This window comes from Stegastes partitus, unplaced genomic scaffold (assembly GCF_000690725.1).
Source record: "Stegastes partitus isolate 25-593 unplaced genomic scaffold, Stegastes_partitus-1.0.2 Scaffold607, whole genome shotgun sequence".
In the NCBI taxonomy this organism is placed as follows: domain Eukaryota; kingdom Metazoa; phylum Chordata; class Actinopteri; family Pomacentridae; genus Stegastes; species Stegastes partitus.
Genome location: NW_007578338.1, coordinates 245,064 through 263,725, shown reverse-complemented (window position 1 = coordinate 263,725; position 18,662 = coordinate 245,064). Strand labels below are relative to the sequence as shown.

At 41.4% G+C, this 18,662-nt stretch overlaps 1 protein-coding gene across 2 annotated transcripts in view; it reads right to left on the bottom strand.

Annotated features, from left to right (window-relative positions):
• The window catches only part of ntng2b (netrin g2b), a 74,270-nt gene that overhangs the window by 35,568 nt on the left and 20,040 nt on the right, over positions 1-18,662 (bottom strand). The window lies entirely within an intron of this gene.

Genomic DNA, 18,662 nt, shown 5'->3' with positions numbered 1-18,662 from the left:
TGTGTGTGAGTCCCACTGACTCAACATAAGGCAGCAGGAGAAAGTTGTAATTACACCCAGGTTGTAAGTGTAGAGTCAGTGACACTAACATTAAAAAAATAATAAAGGTGCCACCACTGGGTATTAAGGTGCAGAGAGAAAATTCTTGCTGGTGAATTGCAGTAATACATGTAAAACAAATTAAAGCAAGATTGTGCAAAAAGTGTGTTGTTTCCTGTAAATCATTCACTGAGCTTATCCTCTAAATGACAGAGTAAGAAACGACAAAGTAAGAAAAAGTCAGCTGTCAGAACCAGCTTTCTTTACGCTTGTACATGTGTTTGTCCTTATATCCTGTACGTGAGGCCTCATTGTTGTGTTCGTGCACCAGGACAGTCCGACAAGCAGAAACGGAGTTAAAAGACTACAATATGAAACACAGACACTTAGAAATATCACACGCGATGCCCTTGAGAATCATTACTATGTCAGGTTTGTCACTTTTTGGTCGCAAATGTATTCAGTTGTTTGTCAGAACTCACTGGCAGAACTACAGCACCCATTTCTATTTTGATGTTTGCTAGTACAGTTTGTACACTTGCCAGTCCATCTGATTCTGTGTTGTTTGATTTCACTAGCAGCTGTATTCTTTACACAGCGACTGAGCAGAGGAACAAACGTGGATCAAACTGTTACGACAAAGGTCCCGATTGATTGATCGATTGATTGATTGCAGAGCTGAAACGCTTGGTGAATTCATTGCCAAGTCAACTGACAAAAAATGAATTTGAATATTAAAAAAAAAAAAATAACCCAAACCCTAACCCCTAACCCTTTATTGCATATGGTAGTAAACTGAATGTCTTTGGGTTCTGGGCGATTGATCAGTCAAACAAAAAATTTGGAAAAGGTCAACATGGGCTCCTGGAAGCTTTACAGGTCATTTTGCACGATTGGCGAGAAACTATTAATTGTTGTTATTTTGAGAATAGTGAGCTGAGTTACGTAATCATAAAACTTTAGGAACTTGACTTGCAGCTTTGTAACTGAATATGATTACGCTGTATGATGATGACAATTACAACAAATACTTGAGCCATTTCAGTGTCATGTCTTTAATATTTTCATTTCAATGTTTAAATTCATGAACAAGAATTTCTTTTTCATACAAAACACATGTAAATATTGCCTTTTGCTTTTCCTCCTTTTAAGTAACTCTGGAGTGTAAGTAAACACACAGCGGGGTGTAAGCTGAATACCCCCTCAAAAGGTTACATAAGAATGTATTTGCTGACTCTCCGTCCAAGACCGCCATTTGGGAGCAAATTATTGTTTACAATTACTGCCTGTGACATTCAAGTATCTGAGTGTGTGTGTGTGTGTGTGTGTTTTTACGGCTGTGTGTACGTGCACGTGTGCACACTTGACCTCAGCGGAGGGCAGGGCCCAGGTGGGCTGATCCAGAGGTTGAAGTTTTGCCAGGAAGGAAATGAGGATCTTAAGGACACTCGGCAGCTACGACTTTAAATTACAGCCTTTTCCAGATGAGCGACTGGACTCCAATCCAGTTTGTTCCACTGGAGTGAACAGCTATCCGTCTGCATCAAATATTCAAAGAATGGCCTCTGTATTCAGGCAAGATGACTACTTCAATCTTCCTTCCTCTCGCTAATCTACAGCGCTTTCTCATCAAAATATATATTTTTTTTTTATTGGGGGGGTTGATGCTGGCCTGTCAACCAAAACCCCAGTTTCACAACATTACATATACAAAATAACGATGACTGAAACTTAGAGTGTCTATCGGTGAGTTGTGTCTCATATCACATTGTTGCTTGCAGCCCTATAAATTACCCCCGTTTCTTTCTGATCACTGAACGAGCTGACAGGATGTGCCAGGGAGAATCCATCCACTGACAAGGCCTTGTTTCCTGCATGCTTTCTGAAGGACACGAGCTGTCCACTTAGCGAAGACGGAAATTGAACATCTCTTTTTCATGGAGAAAATAGTGCCTGCGTGAGAGCAAGAGTGAATGTGTGTCAAGCGAGACAGGTGTGTGTGTGTGTGTGTGTGTGTGTGTTTCTTTCTGCTTCATGTGATTGTGATGCATTTGTCTGAGAGCGTCGATGACAGACAACAGATCACAGAAGCAGAGGCATGGTGACTAATGGCTGCATTGAGTGACTGACAGCGCCGAACATATCACTACTTCTCATCTCCTGCAACTTCGGTGATAAATCTCATCTGTCTCATCTTGAAAGTGGAAGTGCCGCTGAGTGCAGGATCTAGGAGTTGTAGTTTAAAATCAATACCAAAGAACAGTGATTTTCTAGGTACACTGCTGTGCAGTTTGTGCCTTGCAGGCCTAATGGCTGCCTCGTACCAGGAGAAATGCCCTCGCTTTTGTCAGCTGACATATGCTGATGTAAAAGCCTGCATGAATGCATCTGGAGCCGTGAATTAATCTTGATGAACTGTCACTGGCTTCCTAATTTTAGCTAACACCTCTGTTAACTTCATCAGAATCAGAAAAAGTTACGCAGTCGTACAGTCTAGCGAGTAGAAACTTTATGGACACGGTGTCCCCTTGACCTGCTTTTCTGACGTCTGCCATATAGTACAGGCCAGGAAGACCAACAGTACTTCTAGCCTTGCACTCCTTCCGCATGAATGATGTGACACTCCGACTTCTCAAGTGCTGTGTCTCTTTTGCTCTCGCTCTTTTGGATGACAGCTTGCACTGGGATTTTCCCCGATCCCTCTCTTCAGTCCCTCCACACACAAATAATACATGGGCACAATCATATGTTAATGTGCAAGATGTCTGCCTTCGCTGCAAAGTCATCAAAGTGGGAGTAGCAGCTCTGAGCTGAAGGAAGTTAAGACGGGACAGCTGGATCCATCACTACCCTGTCTATTTACTTAGAGGGGGAGAGAGGGGGAGAGGGGGGAGATGAAATGAGAGAAGATGAGCGGAGGAGAAGACAGAGAAGGGCAAGAGAGTGAGAGAGCAGAGTGAGACAATGTCTAGGAACAGGAGGAAATAAAGGATGCAAATTCATTCCAGTCTACATTAGAAACCACACACAAGGTGGTGTTTTAATTAGCTGGTGTAATTATGGGTCAGTGTTTCTGTTCATCAGGCTGTTGGCTTTGGTGCCTTAAAGGTGCTTTCAGTTTCTGTGGAACTCGGAGCAGGTTTTGGAGTGTGGGTCTCCGTTATGTTTGACGTTTGCATCCGCATGCATGCACACATGTGGATGACACAGTACATATTACCGCCAATAATTTTACAGGATCCATTTCACCTACAGGTGGCAATAATGCAACAGTGTTCCCAGCAGAGTTGCAGCCGCAGAGACGAAGACTGATTGGGAGGATGTAAACAATATGAGCAAGAAAAAATGACTTTGCAATTGCTTAATGAGGAAGGGTTTTTGTTAGACCTCAAAGATGCGCTGAGAAACACTAAATTAAAACATAACCTTTGCTTGTTTACAACAAATCTCCACAGGGCACTCAACAAGGTATAATCTTGAGTGCTGAGGATTTTAGATTTGGGGCGCTTTTAGTTAGTCAGTGTTGCTTCATAGTACAGGTGCACACCTGGAGAAGCAAACTGACAGTGAGCTTACCAAAGTATGGACTGTGTGACATTGTTTTAAATAACCCTTTGAATGCCAAACAGTTTCCGGGGCGTTTATTGGTTCTTGTTACATTTTTACTTACTGTTGGCTCATTTTTCACTGAAGTCCTGCACTTCTATGGACACAGCACATCTATGACTAGAAGTAGATTGAACTTAGTGATGTCTTTTGGGTCTTTTAAAACAAAACACAGTGCTGACTCTTTAAAATCAACTGAATAAATACACATGTTCAAAATGTAGCACATGATTAAAACTGAATTTGAGGCCTTTCTATTGTTTTCATCACCTAAATGTAACTACAGGCTGGTCATGTAATGCAGGACATGAATCCTTACCTCTGATGTCAAAGTTCCGCTCCTTGTTTGTCTAACATCTGCCATGAGCATATCCCTACAGTTTCTTGGTACAAAAAATAAAAGCTGCCCTGCATAATGAGAGCGAAAATCCATGCTGCAATTATGCTTCTTCTTAAACATAAGGAAAAGCCGTTTAGTCGTCTCTAAGTGTAATTTTTGGGAGATGGATGTAAGCTCATCGAACATCACACGTGCATCACCTACACGTCTGCTTGCTCGCACTGTGTTCTACATCTAATCGTCGATCTGAAGTCGTTACCTAATAAGCGCCACAATTATTGTTTCGCTCAATCTATATCTGTGTCCAGACTCGTGTGGCTGTTGTCTGTCCGTTCTCCTTGCAGTCTGAACTCATGTCAGCCCTATGTATTTAATGATACGAGAACTGCCTGTTTTAGACAGCAGAGACGCAGCAATTAGGGGAATAAATAAGAAGAAAGATAAACAAACATCAAGGGGGAGTCATGTGGTGGCAGAGCCTGAGAAAGCAGCTGGAAGCAGCAGTTAATGGGGCTTTATCTGTCTCTTTACTGTAGTTGACGCGTATTCCTCTATTCCTCTCCGGGGACACAGCTATCACTCCCTCTCTCTCATTTTCTGTTTTGCACTCTCCTCCCACTGTATGTATTGCTTTTACTCCCCAATTCCATCTACTGTAGCCAACCTCCAGTCTTTCCCTTTTGCTCTTCCTCCCTTGTTTCCCATTTTATCCTCCATCTCTTTCTTTCCCTCCCTCTTCTCTCAGTCTGTGCAGCCTTTTTAAGCGCTTTTGCAACTGACTGTTGCACCAGTGTTCACTGAGGAGTGCACTGGGTAAATTGGGTTGTGGACATGTGTTTGAGAGGAGTGAGGAGGGGGGAGAAAATAGGGGGGGATACAGACGATGCGGGGGGCTGAGCAGTCGGTACAGCAGGGAGTAGGGCAGCTGTGTCAAAGCCCTGACAGTCTGGCTGCCTCTCCGACTACGGTGGTGAGAATCGGAGGAGGAGCAGGAGGAGGGTCTGCGCTGACGTGCTCTAACCTGTGATGACAGACTGCACTGATGCGGCTCTGACCCAGCAGGAGGTCCCCCTCCTCTCCTGCTCTGTGTTCGATCAACCGTCGCCGAGAAGGTCCACTTGCCACTTGCAGGAAACTCACTCCATCGGAACTACAAAACACACAACTGGCCGTACAAGCTGCTGTAGTAGCAGCCGAGTGAAGGCCTAATGAGCAATGAGTGTTAGAGCTTTTGTCAGAGAAAATCTGACTGAGTAATGACACAGCGGTCATCTAGAAATTATGTTTATATCGTACTAATGACTTTTTAAAATGGTGCTGTATTAAGCGACTTAATTGCTGTCTAGCCTTTGTTATTTTTTTCTCCAGTGAGTCTCCTCGTTTGTGAACTGCGTTGTATTTGTAGGGAGATGGTAGCTTTAGAAAGTGGAGAACTTTGACTCCAGAGACTCCTGCCTGCGATTAGATTTAGACAACAAAACCACTTTTGTTAGTTTTGAGAAATGATTGTAGTTACAGTTAAATATGAATAAAAATGTACTTTGTGCTTTAAGTCAGTGTGGATGTATAAGGTCCTGCAACTCTATGGAAACAGTGCAACCATGGCTAGAAGTAGAGAGAACTGAAAAATGTTCTCTGCGCAGTATGACACTGTTATAATGCCAATGTTGAATTTCTATGATTAGAAAAACCTGGAATCAACATGTTTAACATTTTTTCAAGTGCCCACAGGTGTTACTCGTGCTGAAAAAGAAGAGGCTCCTTGTGCTATAGATATTAAACTATTTCATTTTCATAAACTCTACAAATGTTTTATACTGTGATGACAGTATCTCCCAACTACTTGCTCCACTTGATATTGTGTTTTTTTTTAAGCTATACTACATTTCCTTTATTGATGTTTTATTTTCCACCTAAACTCTTTTCTTGTCTCCTCTTTGCTTTGTGTTAAACAGTCTGTAGCTTCCCTGAAAAGTTCCTGAATTTTTGTCATGTGACTCCATTTTTCATTCATTTATCAGTCATTCGTGGCTTTTCATTTGTACTGAGGAGCAGATTTTTTTGTGTTTTGCAGAACCTGCTGCAAATGAGAAGTTTTAAAAGCGATACGTAGAACAAAGTGATTTTGATGAAATACAGCAATTTTATGCTTAGACTCAATTAATTATTTTTCCAGATAGAACTGTACACCATACATGATATTTTTACAGTTTCTGACTGACAAATTAACTAATTTGGCAATTACACACACATAAACAAAAAAGATAACATGTCATTCAAGCTTGCTGATGGGTTTCCCTGTGGTATGGTATTTTCCCAGCTTCAGCCACAAGTTGCATGCGCTGAAACCGTACAAAAGTGTGAAAATACATTATTGTAGTTGCTGCTATTCAGTCTGATTTTGTACTGCAAGGCTGGCTGTTCTGGCTTAAACAAATGAAACACATGTCAGTGAACATTTTAGTGATGTATTTATTTTGCAGCTCGCCAGATTTCCTCATTATGTTGATTAAAAAGTGTAATCTGGGTGACATTACATAATATCTATGACAGAGCTGATAATATGGACAGAAAATTAGAGTGTAATCCAATCAAATAGCCCTGCACTTAGTCTGTCATATCAGAGCAGTTGATTCAGTTTATGTGGTCACTTTTGAGGCTGATGGAGAAACTTTATGCCTCATATATATCCTGTGATTGGTGTCCATGTTTATCTTGTAAAAGGGTGAAGTTTCTCTATGATACCTAAAATCAGAGATTTTGTTACATCACAGCTAGTTTGATAGCCAGTTATGACTGAACATAAACCTAAACTGTGAAGTAGGACACATCTTCAGTCCAGGTACACTTTCAAAATGAAAAAATAAGCACAAATTCATAAATGCTGGAGCTTTCAGTGAGAAGGAGTAGATGTGATTTTCCATTTTTTTTCTAGCTAATTAAAGTTTTTGCGCAAGAACTGTATCAGACATGAATTATTATTCAAAGCAGAGTATTTTTATATTTCTTAAAACATGTCTGGAGGTGATTTTTAAGTATGTCCATAAATTAAAATCTGCTCGGTGGAGGGCAGCCTGCAGAAAAGCACAGCCCATCCGACACTGTGCATCCCGAGCACAGCTGGAAGCAACCGAGCGTGGAGTGGGAGTTGCATGAAGCTAAGATCATTGATCAGCAGTACGCCTTATTGGCTTCTGCTGAAGTCTTTATCACCACGTCCCCTCCTACTTCCTCCCCCGCCTCGCCTCGTAAATTCAGAGCAGCTAATTGGACATGACTGCGTTTATGTTCCAGCTTCATAAATTTCTTTCTCTGAAGGGAGAGGATCGATTTTCCTCGAGTGCAGCCTTCCGTAGCAGCACGAGCCTCTTCAAACATTCCCTCTCTTCTCCGCCACACCTCACCTTTTTTTTTTTTTTTTTTTTCCTCCTCTCCGCTATCCATCCTCTCACATGTGTTCCCCCCACTCTCTCTCCAGACTAACCAGGTAATCTATAACTGACCTCCCCTGCAATCATGTGGTGAGCACGAATCACAGCGTGCCTCTTTTCACAATCGCTACAGTCCTTTCGTGTATTTCTATCTACCCCTCTGACTCTTTCGAATTAATAGCAGAGCTGACGACATTTTTAAACAAATCCTTCCTCCCGAGCTCATTATCTGTCATTACGCAATGTTGACAGCGAACACTTTAGATACATTTCCTGAATCAATCCTGCTTTCCTGTCTTTCCTTCCACCTCTTTGTAGTTTCTCAGTTGTCAGTCTTTTTTGGGCATGTCCCAAAATCCATCTAAAGGAGAAAACACTTTTTACCAGAACATCAAAAGGAATGAGGTAGAAGCCTAAAGAACAGAGTGTTTGGGGGTCTCCCAGTCTTTTCAACACGCACACACACACACACACACACTCTCACACACTCTCTCACACAGTGCATCCACTTGCTAAAAATGTTCACTGTCGAGAGGTCACTGGATGTTTTTGGCCCAGGAGAAAAAAGTGGTGGAGGGAAACGTCCAGCAAAAAGACATCTTAAATTATTCAAAGCACAAGAATGACCTTGATTGTCTTTGCAATCCACACCCTGTGTGCTTTTGTTGTGTGTCTGCTATGCTGCGTACGAGGATGTGTGACCTCCCTGGTGTGTTTGTGGGATGATTCATTATTTTAGCACACTTTGCTCTGAGTTAAAGTGTGTCTTTTAGTTTGTGATCATGCACTACATTGTGGGATAGAGAGACAGAGAGAGATTGTGTGGGACTAAGCTTACCGGTAAATTATTTACACAGGATACAGTAAATGGCTATTGCGTGCTTGCCTTTGCTGGCGCTTAGACCTGAGAGCAGCCGTCTGATTGGTCGGGTTGGGTCATGTAAAGAGCAGCAGGCAAACTCAGTCCCACTTTGAGGTACCCGCTCTGAGAAGTATGCACAGAACCAAATAGCTAAATAATGGAGCCTGGGCACATCCTGTTCTCCGGTCCAGACCTCAGAGGACTGTTTTCATGAGCGCAGCAGAGACTGCTGAGAGTGAGAGAGTTATATATTGGAACAGTTCAGGTGTGGGTTACATGCCAGCTGTGTACAATTTACTGTTTTTGCTGGCCTTTCAAACTGCAGGGGTAATTAATGTGCAGCTTTCATAGGATTTTGTCACCCTGGCTGTTCCCCGTGATACTTTATGTGCATGAGGATAGGGCACAATTTGTAAATAACTTTATTGCTCTCTTAAACACTGAATGTAAGCCCTGCTTTAGGGGGTTACTCAATTATGTTTTATTTGGAGGAGAGCATCTGTCTCGTTAAAATTTGGGGTCACTTTATTGATTATCAGTAAACAAATCAACGCTGCTGCAACTAAGCACTGAATGTGGATTTTTGTGCCCCTCTTGAGTGTGGCTTTATGTACAACTATAGACTAGATAGTTGATTACAGTTTTTTGGTGTGTAATTGTATCTCCTTTGTGTTTCTGCATATCATAGCTCCAAAAGTGAAAAGTGAGCGATGCATGCAGGAGACTACAGGCGCCATAAAGTCATGCTCGGACCAATTTTAGCATGGCATGAAAAATGCAGCCCGCTCTGCTCAGCCGGCAAAGATGAACCCGGCTCAACTTTTAAATATATGCCATTGCACATCTTGTCTCATAGAAGTATAAACTGCTGTTGAGGGTTTGGCATCTGAGAAGCATTCACACTCTTTGATCTGGTACTTACAGCTAGAGTGCAGGACTCTTACATTTAAATTAGCGTCCGTTACATTCAAGCCCGTGCCAGAAGAGTTCGCACAATGCTGATTAAGCCTTTCAGCAAAAGGTAAATTTCTCTGCATTTCACAGTACACCAGTCTTATATCATCTTAAATCTGATGTCTGTGGCGACATTCCTGCGCTAGCATCTCAGTAACGGTCCATTTAACATCAGCCAGCATTGATTGGTTTTGCCGGAGCTGAGGAGAGGAGCAGCCACAGTAACAGTAATGGAGTCCACTTCAGCAAACAGGAGTCTGGCAGAAAAGATTCCTTTTTGATTTCACTTTGATACATTTGCTTTTTTGAATCCTATAATCGATCTCTTCCTCAAATACTTGTAGAGTTTGTAGATAAATACCTTTTTCATCACCACAAATTCAGCTGCAACTCTGACTTAGTACTTTGTGGAAACTGAAACATAATGACACGTTATAAATACTGGGAAAAATTAGGACTCTACGTAATATAGATATTTTGCTACTTAAAGGTTTAATTTGTTTCCATACTTGTCTCATATTTGCTCTCTGTAAACACAGCCTGCAATTCAGCCCCATTAGTCACTAATGGCTTCTCGGATGAACCAACGAGGGCTACGTTTTTTTTGCTTTTTAGAGACTCTGTTTCGTGTAAATGGTTTGTTTTTAGTTTCGTTTTAAATAAGACATATATAGTAAAATGATTTTGATGAAATGTTATGATTTTAAGCTTAAACGTGGTTAATTTTCGCAACAGAACAGGGCATCACTTGATTAATTCAGTGACTGTCAAAGCAATAAAAAAAACCAGCAGTTCTTTTTGTTATTACAACTTCTTGTTTTGAAAAATTTTGTCAATTTTTTTAACGATAACGTGCCACTTGTTAGCAGGCCTTGGGATTCAGAGGGTTAAATACAAATCACGTTCTTGCATAATGTATCTCCTTGCTTCTTCTTTATCTACACACAAATTTATCTGAAGTTTTAGTAATCAAGTATATGTCTGTTTAGTTTATAGGTGAAAATGAGATGCTGTGTGAAAGCCCAACATCAGCAATTTCACCCAGTTTTTTTTTCTGCTTGTCTCTACATGATGCTAATGAAAAGTTATTGTACCCCAGATAACATATGCTGAATGTTATCACCCATGAATAGATGCCCCCTTAAAAGTCACTGACCACTGTGATGGGTGACCCTTATTAATTCGTCCACACAAGACATATTTTACTGGCATTTGGCACTTGGCGGGTGGTAATTTAAGACCCTGCACGCCAGCATTGTAATATTCATGCAGCATGATGCAGCATGAATGATGCAGAACGGCTGACACTGTCTTACTGAAGCAGACATGCCACTGCATCTTAAGGCCCCTTCCGCTAAAGGAGTCCAGCCTCACTCCATCCAGCCCCCCGATCGTCCTGAGATCACCGCGTAACTGTGCTGGATATTAGAGTGTAACCTCCCCGCAGAGTCCTTACTGCTGCTCAATGTCTTTTAATGAACACTACAGCAAAGAGTAACACCTGGGGAGAGAGGAAATTGGGTGTGAGTTGGAGGGAGGGGGTTATTATACATCCTCCTCTTATTTAAGATATGAACAAGGAAGGAGTAGTAATGGGAGAAGGGAGGCGATGGGAGGAATGAAAAAGTGATGAAGAGACAGAAACTCGAGGACGACATGGGGGTTTGGTGGGAGGTTCTTCCTGTTGTGTGGTCTCCTACTGAGTACTAAAACCCCCAAGGGCGATATGGCTCTTTGTGGGATCTGAATGTCTGTTGTGTGTATCAGAACGAAAAACTTTGGAGTGGAGAACAGAATACACTCCGGATATCTGGCTCTTCTCTCTGATGCCATATGCCCGCCACACGAACTTTAGAAGCGCACTTTTGAACCTCTAATGTGTGAAGGAATGTTTAGCTTTGTGCAAACACTTTTGCAAACCGGCACCCGCAGGCCTTCAGCCACGTTCGACTATGCATCTAATTTTTCAAACAATTACGCTCCCCGTTATTTAAATAATAACCCATTTGCAAAAGGTCTGCTAAAAGTCGTCGAAACTTACACACCTAGAGACACAAACAAATGCTAATGCAAAGCCGCTCATGCAGAGCTGCTGTGTGCATTCTTGTATGAACATGTGTGTGTGTGTACTAAAGTGTAATTCCGGTGAGACCACGGTGAGGAGGATGCCTGAGGAAGAGGAGCCGAGCTGGGATCATCCAGAGGACAAGGGTTAATATAATTATCCTGCTAAAACCTTGAGACTGAGAGAACATCATTAGTCATAGCAAGAGGAGAGCTACCCGAGCCTGCAGGCCAGAGGAGAGGCGAGGAGATGAGGAAAGAGGAACAGAGGAGGAGAAGGGGGGGAAGAAGGAAAGGAGAGCTTTAAAACCCACCAGGGCAGTTAGCAAGACAATTAGTACAAGGACTAAAACTTGGGGGTCTTTGTCAAAAAGAATGAAAAGAAAGGACAGTGTTTAACGGCACTCTGAGCTGTAGCAGCAACTGTTACGCTTATTCAGTAATTATGATATTTTCCTTAATTGTCTTACTATAAATAAATAACTTGTGGTGCAGTGGTTTAGAAATTAGATCTGAACTTAACATATAATCATACTCTTGTGTCGCAACTGCCTAGAACCAGTTTGCAATTATCAAAATCACCTCTGGTTTGTACACATTTAATATGACGCTAAGGGACTCAGTACTTTCTATTAATAAAGACAATGTAGACCAGGCCTTCCAATGTGTTATTTCACAAGCTGCAGCAGTTGACGTCACTGCACTTTCTTTGCTTCACTCAGTAGCAGAAAATCTATACACACTTGTGACTTTCACACACATTGTTTTGAAACTGTCAAAAACTTGATAATCAAACTAAAACTAATGCTAATCGTCATTGTGTTTAGAAGCTTTTTCCCTGCCTGCCTTAAAATGACTTAGATGTAACTCTTACACCACTGTTTCCTCTACAGATCTACGTAGCCCCTTGTGCTCGAGCTCATTAACTCACCTCAGAAACTCTGAAACTCCTCTGCAATGGCAAGATGTTGGAGTAGTTCGCCCATAAAGGTTCAAGATTGTGATTAAGCTTAGTGATGCACAAAGCCCCATCCTGCAATCTGACTGGACTGGTTCCTTAGCTTCGTTGAGGAAATCTGAATCTGCATTTTTGTCATCGCTACGCTAAAAGTCATCAAGGTGGAGATGCTCAGCTCTGGTGTGAACTGCTTATTTCATTCATGATGTGTTTCCCAGCATATTTAAACACCATATGGACATGTTAACAAGGTAAAATTCCTCATTTACACCAGAGGGCTCGTTATTCGATTAACAAATTGGCCAGTGGATTAAGATGTTCACATTCATGACTAATTATTTTGGCTCCAAACCACACTTTCACTCAGTCTTGTCTGCAGCTGCAATTTAATGTTAGAAAACTTAATATTTTTTTGTGTTTTTTTGTTGTTTTTTTAGTTTTCTACTAACCACCTTCTGTTGTGAAAAGTTTAACTCTAGTACATGGTGCACTGTGTATCACTTTGTTGATCCTAACTACTTTTATTAGAGCGTTATTATCAAATTGCTGCTTACTTGAGAAATACTATATAGTACACAAAACACACAAAAAATAAGAAGGAAATGAGTTTGTTACTTATTGGTTATGTGCAGTTAGTAACAGACTAAGAGTGGATATAACGAATAGTTTAGAAACTTGTCAGCAAGTACATTCACAGGAGCTGTTTATTACACTCTGCTGGTTCATTATCATAGTACGAGCTTGCAGTTCGTTCTTGACCTTGAAAACAGCAGTTGACAAAACAATATCTTGTTACAGAGCTTTCGACTGTGCTGGTCTACATCAGCAGATAAAGATGAGTCTTCAGCAGATGAAGCGCAGTTTTTAAGGCAGCATCGGCAAGAAGTCAAAAACAACGGAGAATGTGAACATCTACCGACAGCGATATAAGCAAAAGCCTCAGAACGAGGAGGTGAAGTAGCTCGGTCGGTTTCTATGTATTGCGTGTTCTGCAATCCGCTATAAGGCCCTTAATTTGGGGATCAGTAATTAGCTGTTTGTGATTTGTAGTTACAACTCTAAGATTTTGTGTCTTATTCTAAAGTTTTAATCAGCGTCCACCTGCTGTCTTGTTCAGCTAGATTGAAAACTCACGGCCCATGATAGGACAACGCTGCGGTAAAAGTCTCCGGTATCAAACGCTGACTGATCACAGTGTGAGCCGGTACGTATCTGATTGACAAACCCGTGGACTTATTTTCTGTCTCTAACATATTCAGACTTCACTTGATGAGTTGTTTATCGCTACCCGTCTACATGCTAGTAATGACAGACACGGCCCCGCAGTAGAGGTACCGGTGTGCTTTTGAACACGCCATGCCTGTAATAATGCTATGCTAATTAATGTGGCTGACTGAGAACAAACCATCTTTCCAAGGACACCCTCCCTCTACCTCATGTTCTCCCACTTACAATTCCCAGCATGCTTTTCAGCTTTAAAGCACGCTTGCGGTATCAAGAGATTCCCCTCTCACCAGATGCTGGGTACGGCACGGTGCAGGCGCTGGTGGGGAGAATTCTTTATTGTATTTGTGAATTTAAAAGGATATTTATGGGACGAGTAAGGGGGGGAGGGTGGGAAGGTGGAAGAAGAAAAGAAAAATCTATCGAAGAGGGCGGGGATGAAAAAAAAATATTCATCTGTGAAACAAAAGACGAGGAATGAAAGGAAAACAGGCAAAATCGCTGACTATAACTTTCTTCTCTTCTGAGGGGAAATAAACTGTGATTATCAAATCAGTTACAACCATTGTGTCATAAATCACCGCATATGAGAGGAACAATGACACATTCCTCATTGCGGTCCCTCAGCTTTCTGCATGCCTTTCTTTTCTGGGGAGTGCTCATGAATGATTTAAAAAGTGATCTGTTTCCGAGCCTCGGCTGCCTCCGAGGGAGATAACTCAGGGAGGAGGAGTCTGAGCGGGGGTGGGTGGGGCCACGCATGAAGGTTTCCCGTCTTGGAACGCGTGAGCCGGCGCCTCTGTGTTCTCCTCATCGCACATCAAGCATGGATCGTATATTTCATTCATGAGGGGGGGGAAAAAGGTGGCAGTATTCAAGCGCAAAGCGGTTTTCTCATCAAACAGAATAGATGGGGAAGTTTTCAACCGTGGGTGGAAAATACGGAGAATACGCGGGGAGGCTATGATGCTGTTGCAGTGTGGTGGCCGTGTGAACTGGAGAATAATATTTACAGAGCATCACACCTCACATCATTCATCACAAAATCACACACCCCAGCTAGTCCCATGAAACTAGGAGTTAATCCATCATCTGCCTCCCTTTTTTTTTTTTTTTTCCTCTCCCTCTCCTCCTGATCCAGGCTTATACCTCCCATCCTCTCACCTTCACTCTGCAAAGGACGTGAACGAAAACTTTGGTGTAATTCAAAAATAGTGTGACAGTCTCCAAAGTCAAAGTCACCCTATGTAGATAATCAAGACACAAAAAGACTGGAGGCTCCAAAACGGGAGCAGAGGAGAAGCATCTGTTCTTCCTTGTTCTCCGGTGGAGAAGATGGACAAGCCCCGAGGCATCAGAGATTCCTCACCATCAGCTCTGTCATCCTCATTCATGCCTCCACTACAACAATAAACCTTTGTAACAATTGGATTAACCGCTGAGAGCCTTTCAGAGTCTAATTAGTCCCTTCCGTCAGGAATCAGTGTGACTGCAAAAGCACAGATCAGGGTTATGTAAGGTGACTGGTTTCCCATTTCAAATGTGTGTGTTTGAGCTACTGTATACAAGATACCTTTGTTTCTTTTTTTAACACTTTTTTTCATAAGCTCAGCAGTGTTTGGCTTTATATTTCAACTGCTCTGCTGTATTTTTCCCCTCTTTCCTATATTGTTCAAAACATTACACTTCATTGTCATATCTGGATTAAATTTTTTATTTTATCCAAATGTAGCAAAACTAGACTTACTTCACTGCAACTTAAGTCCACCAGGGTTTCTACTCACAAACAAGCCTGCGTTAAAACAACTAAAGGGCTGCTTTAGTGGGACGATTCTGTCCAATGCACCAGTGAGACGATCATGTTACTGCTCGGCAAAAGTTACAAGTAAAAGCAGACTTTCTTCTCAAAAAATGTTTTTAAAGTGAACAACACCTCTCAGCGACCGACATGCACCATGTTTGTAGATGAGTCTACCAGCCACACCCTGCTAATTTGCACATTGAGATCTGATCATAATGCAGGCAGAACTTCGATTACAAGGACGATTATTGATACCAGGTGCTAAAGCAAGAGCCCTTCTGTTATCCAGATGTACCCAGAGACGGATCACATGTTCATGCCAGGTGTGAATGAGACCTGAAAATCACAATTCCACACACACAGTGAAATATTTTTCCCAATTTCTTGCATGCTTTAGCTTTTCAAAAAAAAATTGCATGCACAAACACATCTCATTTTAGACGATATTCATGACTTCAGCTGTATTCCGTGAAAAAGATATGTTGGCATTTGATGGAGAATTACAAAGGACTTCTGCTGAACCAGCTGTCTTGATATCACCAGAAACAAAGAACAACAGCCAGAAAAACATGAAAGAAGTCATAAAATCTGCTTTGACTGTCCTGCCTCTGTTCTCTGCAACATGTTAATGAACACTAGGAAAGTTTTCTGTGCCAGTCTGTTCCAGTCTGTGAGGAGATGGAGAGCTTAAACCTCTCAGCACATTAGCTCTGTCAGCGGGGGGCCAGGATGGCACTGAGAGAAACACAGACACACGACGGATAAATGAGTCAAGCAGGCATGAAACAACATGACCATGAAAAAACACTCTGAATATCATTAGCATTCACATGGCTTGTTTCTTGCCAGGTCAGCTCTTAACTAATTTTCACTACTGGAAAATAATTAGTCGCTGGTAAGGGATGGTGCTTTTAGACAAGACTGGGCCTACCAGCTGCAATTAGGGGCTGAAGCCCACAGAGCTAGACCGCTGCGTTGTTCTGTGCTGTTGGTTGCAGTGGTACTAGTGGCATTACGGCTGAGGGGTACCGATGAAGTTTAGCGCGATAAAATTCAGTACTTATTGATGATTTTAAAACACCTAGGCAAGGAGATAATATACTTTTTCTATAACCACTTTGACCTATTGATCACGGCACACAAGTCATAATTTTAAAGTTAAATTTGCACACATATTACAAATAAATAAGGCAACTTTGTATTTTCATTACGTGCTGTCATGGTCGTTTCCATCTGATATCTAAGTGAAACTATAAACATTTGTCTTGAGCAAATTTCCATATTAGTAATATGACATTTGTTAGTGGCTGTGGAGATGGTCGTGTCAGCTACAACTTTGGTGCAGAGTGAAAGAGCTCAGCATCTATTTGATGGATTGGCAGCACATTGGGTGCAGACATTCATCCTTTCCAGATGACCAATCTCAATAACCAGTGGCGACTTGGTAACGCTGGGGGCCTCGTCCCATTTATCCAGAGAAGAAAGGCCACTTAACAAACACAAGTTAATCCTGTGAACCCCAAAACCTGCCAGCAGATTTCAAAGGCATGTTATCTTCTTTTTTTTTTAAATCACCAAAATGAGATCATTTATCAGAGCCTGGAACTGTAGAAATTGAAGGAATTGTCAGATTTTAGACTTTCTGACAGTCTTTGAGCCAATTATGTGTGACGTCTGGTTCTGTTGGGAAAATGAAACAAATCTACTTTTAAAATCGTGATATTCCATCAAAGTCACTTTATTCTACAGGTCTTATTAAGAAATTTGCCAAAATTATTTCTCTGCACAAAACAGATTCTAGAAAAAACAGCAAGTTTCTGTTTCTTGGCACAACCATGGAGCCATTAGTAACTTAGCTATGACCAACAGTCACATGACAAAAACTCAGAGACTGTTCGGCTGAACTGAAGAGAGTTTTTACACACAGCCAGTAGGAGGCAAGTCTGAAAGCGTTAAATGTAGAATATTTATGGCACGTAAAGTCACTATTTCCCTTTCCTGTTTTGTTAACTCCTGTGGTCAGTTGTGAAATGTTATACATGTGGAGTCTAGGTTTTTAATTTTTTCGCAAAATGAATAATCAAAGAAATGAAACCTTAGTTGTTTTTTTCTGATTCATAGCTATATATGTTATCATACTGCACCAAGGACATTTTTGAGTCTCTCTACTCCTATGACTGTGCTGTTTCCATGCAGGTGCAGGACTTTATATTGTGGTGAACATAAGCCCAAAGTGAGTAAAAATGGGAGCAAAAAAACACCCAGAAACTGCTTGCACTTTACAGGGTTAATTATATAATGCATGATACTTATAAAAAAAATAAGAACTGTTTCCACGCGCTATGCCTTAGTCATGCCAGTGGTTCTTAACTATTCATTCTATATTTGGTTCATATTTAAATACTCCTGTGTTAAGGGTGCCGGCCCAGCGAGTCAGTGTGAAGGTCCTTCTACTTTTGGCCGAGCAGGTGACCTGAGGCTGCTCTTTAATTGGTTGCAGCTCTCTGTCCTGATATGCTCTCCACAGTTTGTTTAACACCTTTGCTGCTTCCCCATTGAATATAGAGCCCCCCCCCCCCTTAAAATGTTTTTGTTCCAAAGCTTTTGTTCTGTAGTGTGCAAAAGCCAAGTAAGTAAACTAGTTTTCAAAACTGACTAAATCAAAAATTGATAACCGATATCAATCATGGGTTCACTCTATATAAAATTTCACAGTATTTAAATGCACATCATGTAATTTCTGCCACTGGGGCTCTCTCAATCAAAACAATGACAAAAGTTGTATTTTGATGATGTTGTGAAGTGAGGGTTAAGAGATTAAGACAAGACGTTTAAAATAATGTAAGAATACAAGTATACTTGTAAATATAAATATAATGCTGATCTAATCCATGAATGCTGCATATTATGCTTACTGTATTATACCACATTGTACCCACTATAAATGGCACACAAATATTAGTCACAATGTGGATTTAGTCTCCTCAGCTGCATACTGAGATGGTTAACTTTTTTCCCCTAATGGAAAATTGATCAGTGCTGTGATGATGTGCATGTGCTGAACTTTTTCCTTCACTCCTTACTCAGCTGACTGACACACAGGCGTAAGAGACACTCAGACTACTTGGCTTCTCTTAAATGTCATCTCCCCCCATCAGCCAATCAAATCAAACTGAGAAGTCAGAACAGAACCTGATGCGCCAGCGATTATGAGCCGGGAGAGAAAAACGATGCAGACTCCGTCTCTCTTCTCATCCTGCTCCATCTCCTTCCCTCCGTCTTTGCCCTAATCCACTTAGTTGGCTCTTCCTGAGCTTAGAGCCTTTCCTTTATTCCATTATAAAGACCCACTGTATGACCTGCTGCTTATTTCATTAAAAAGG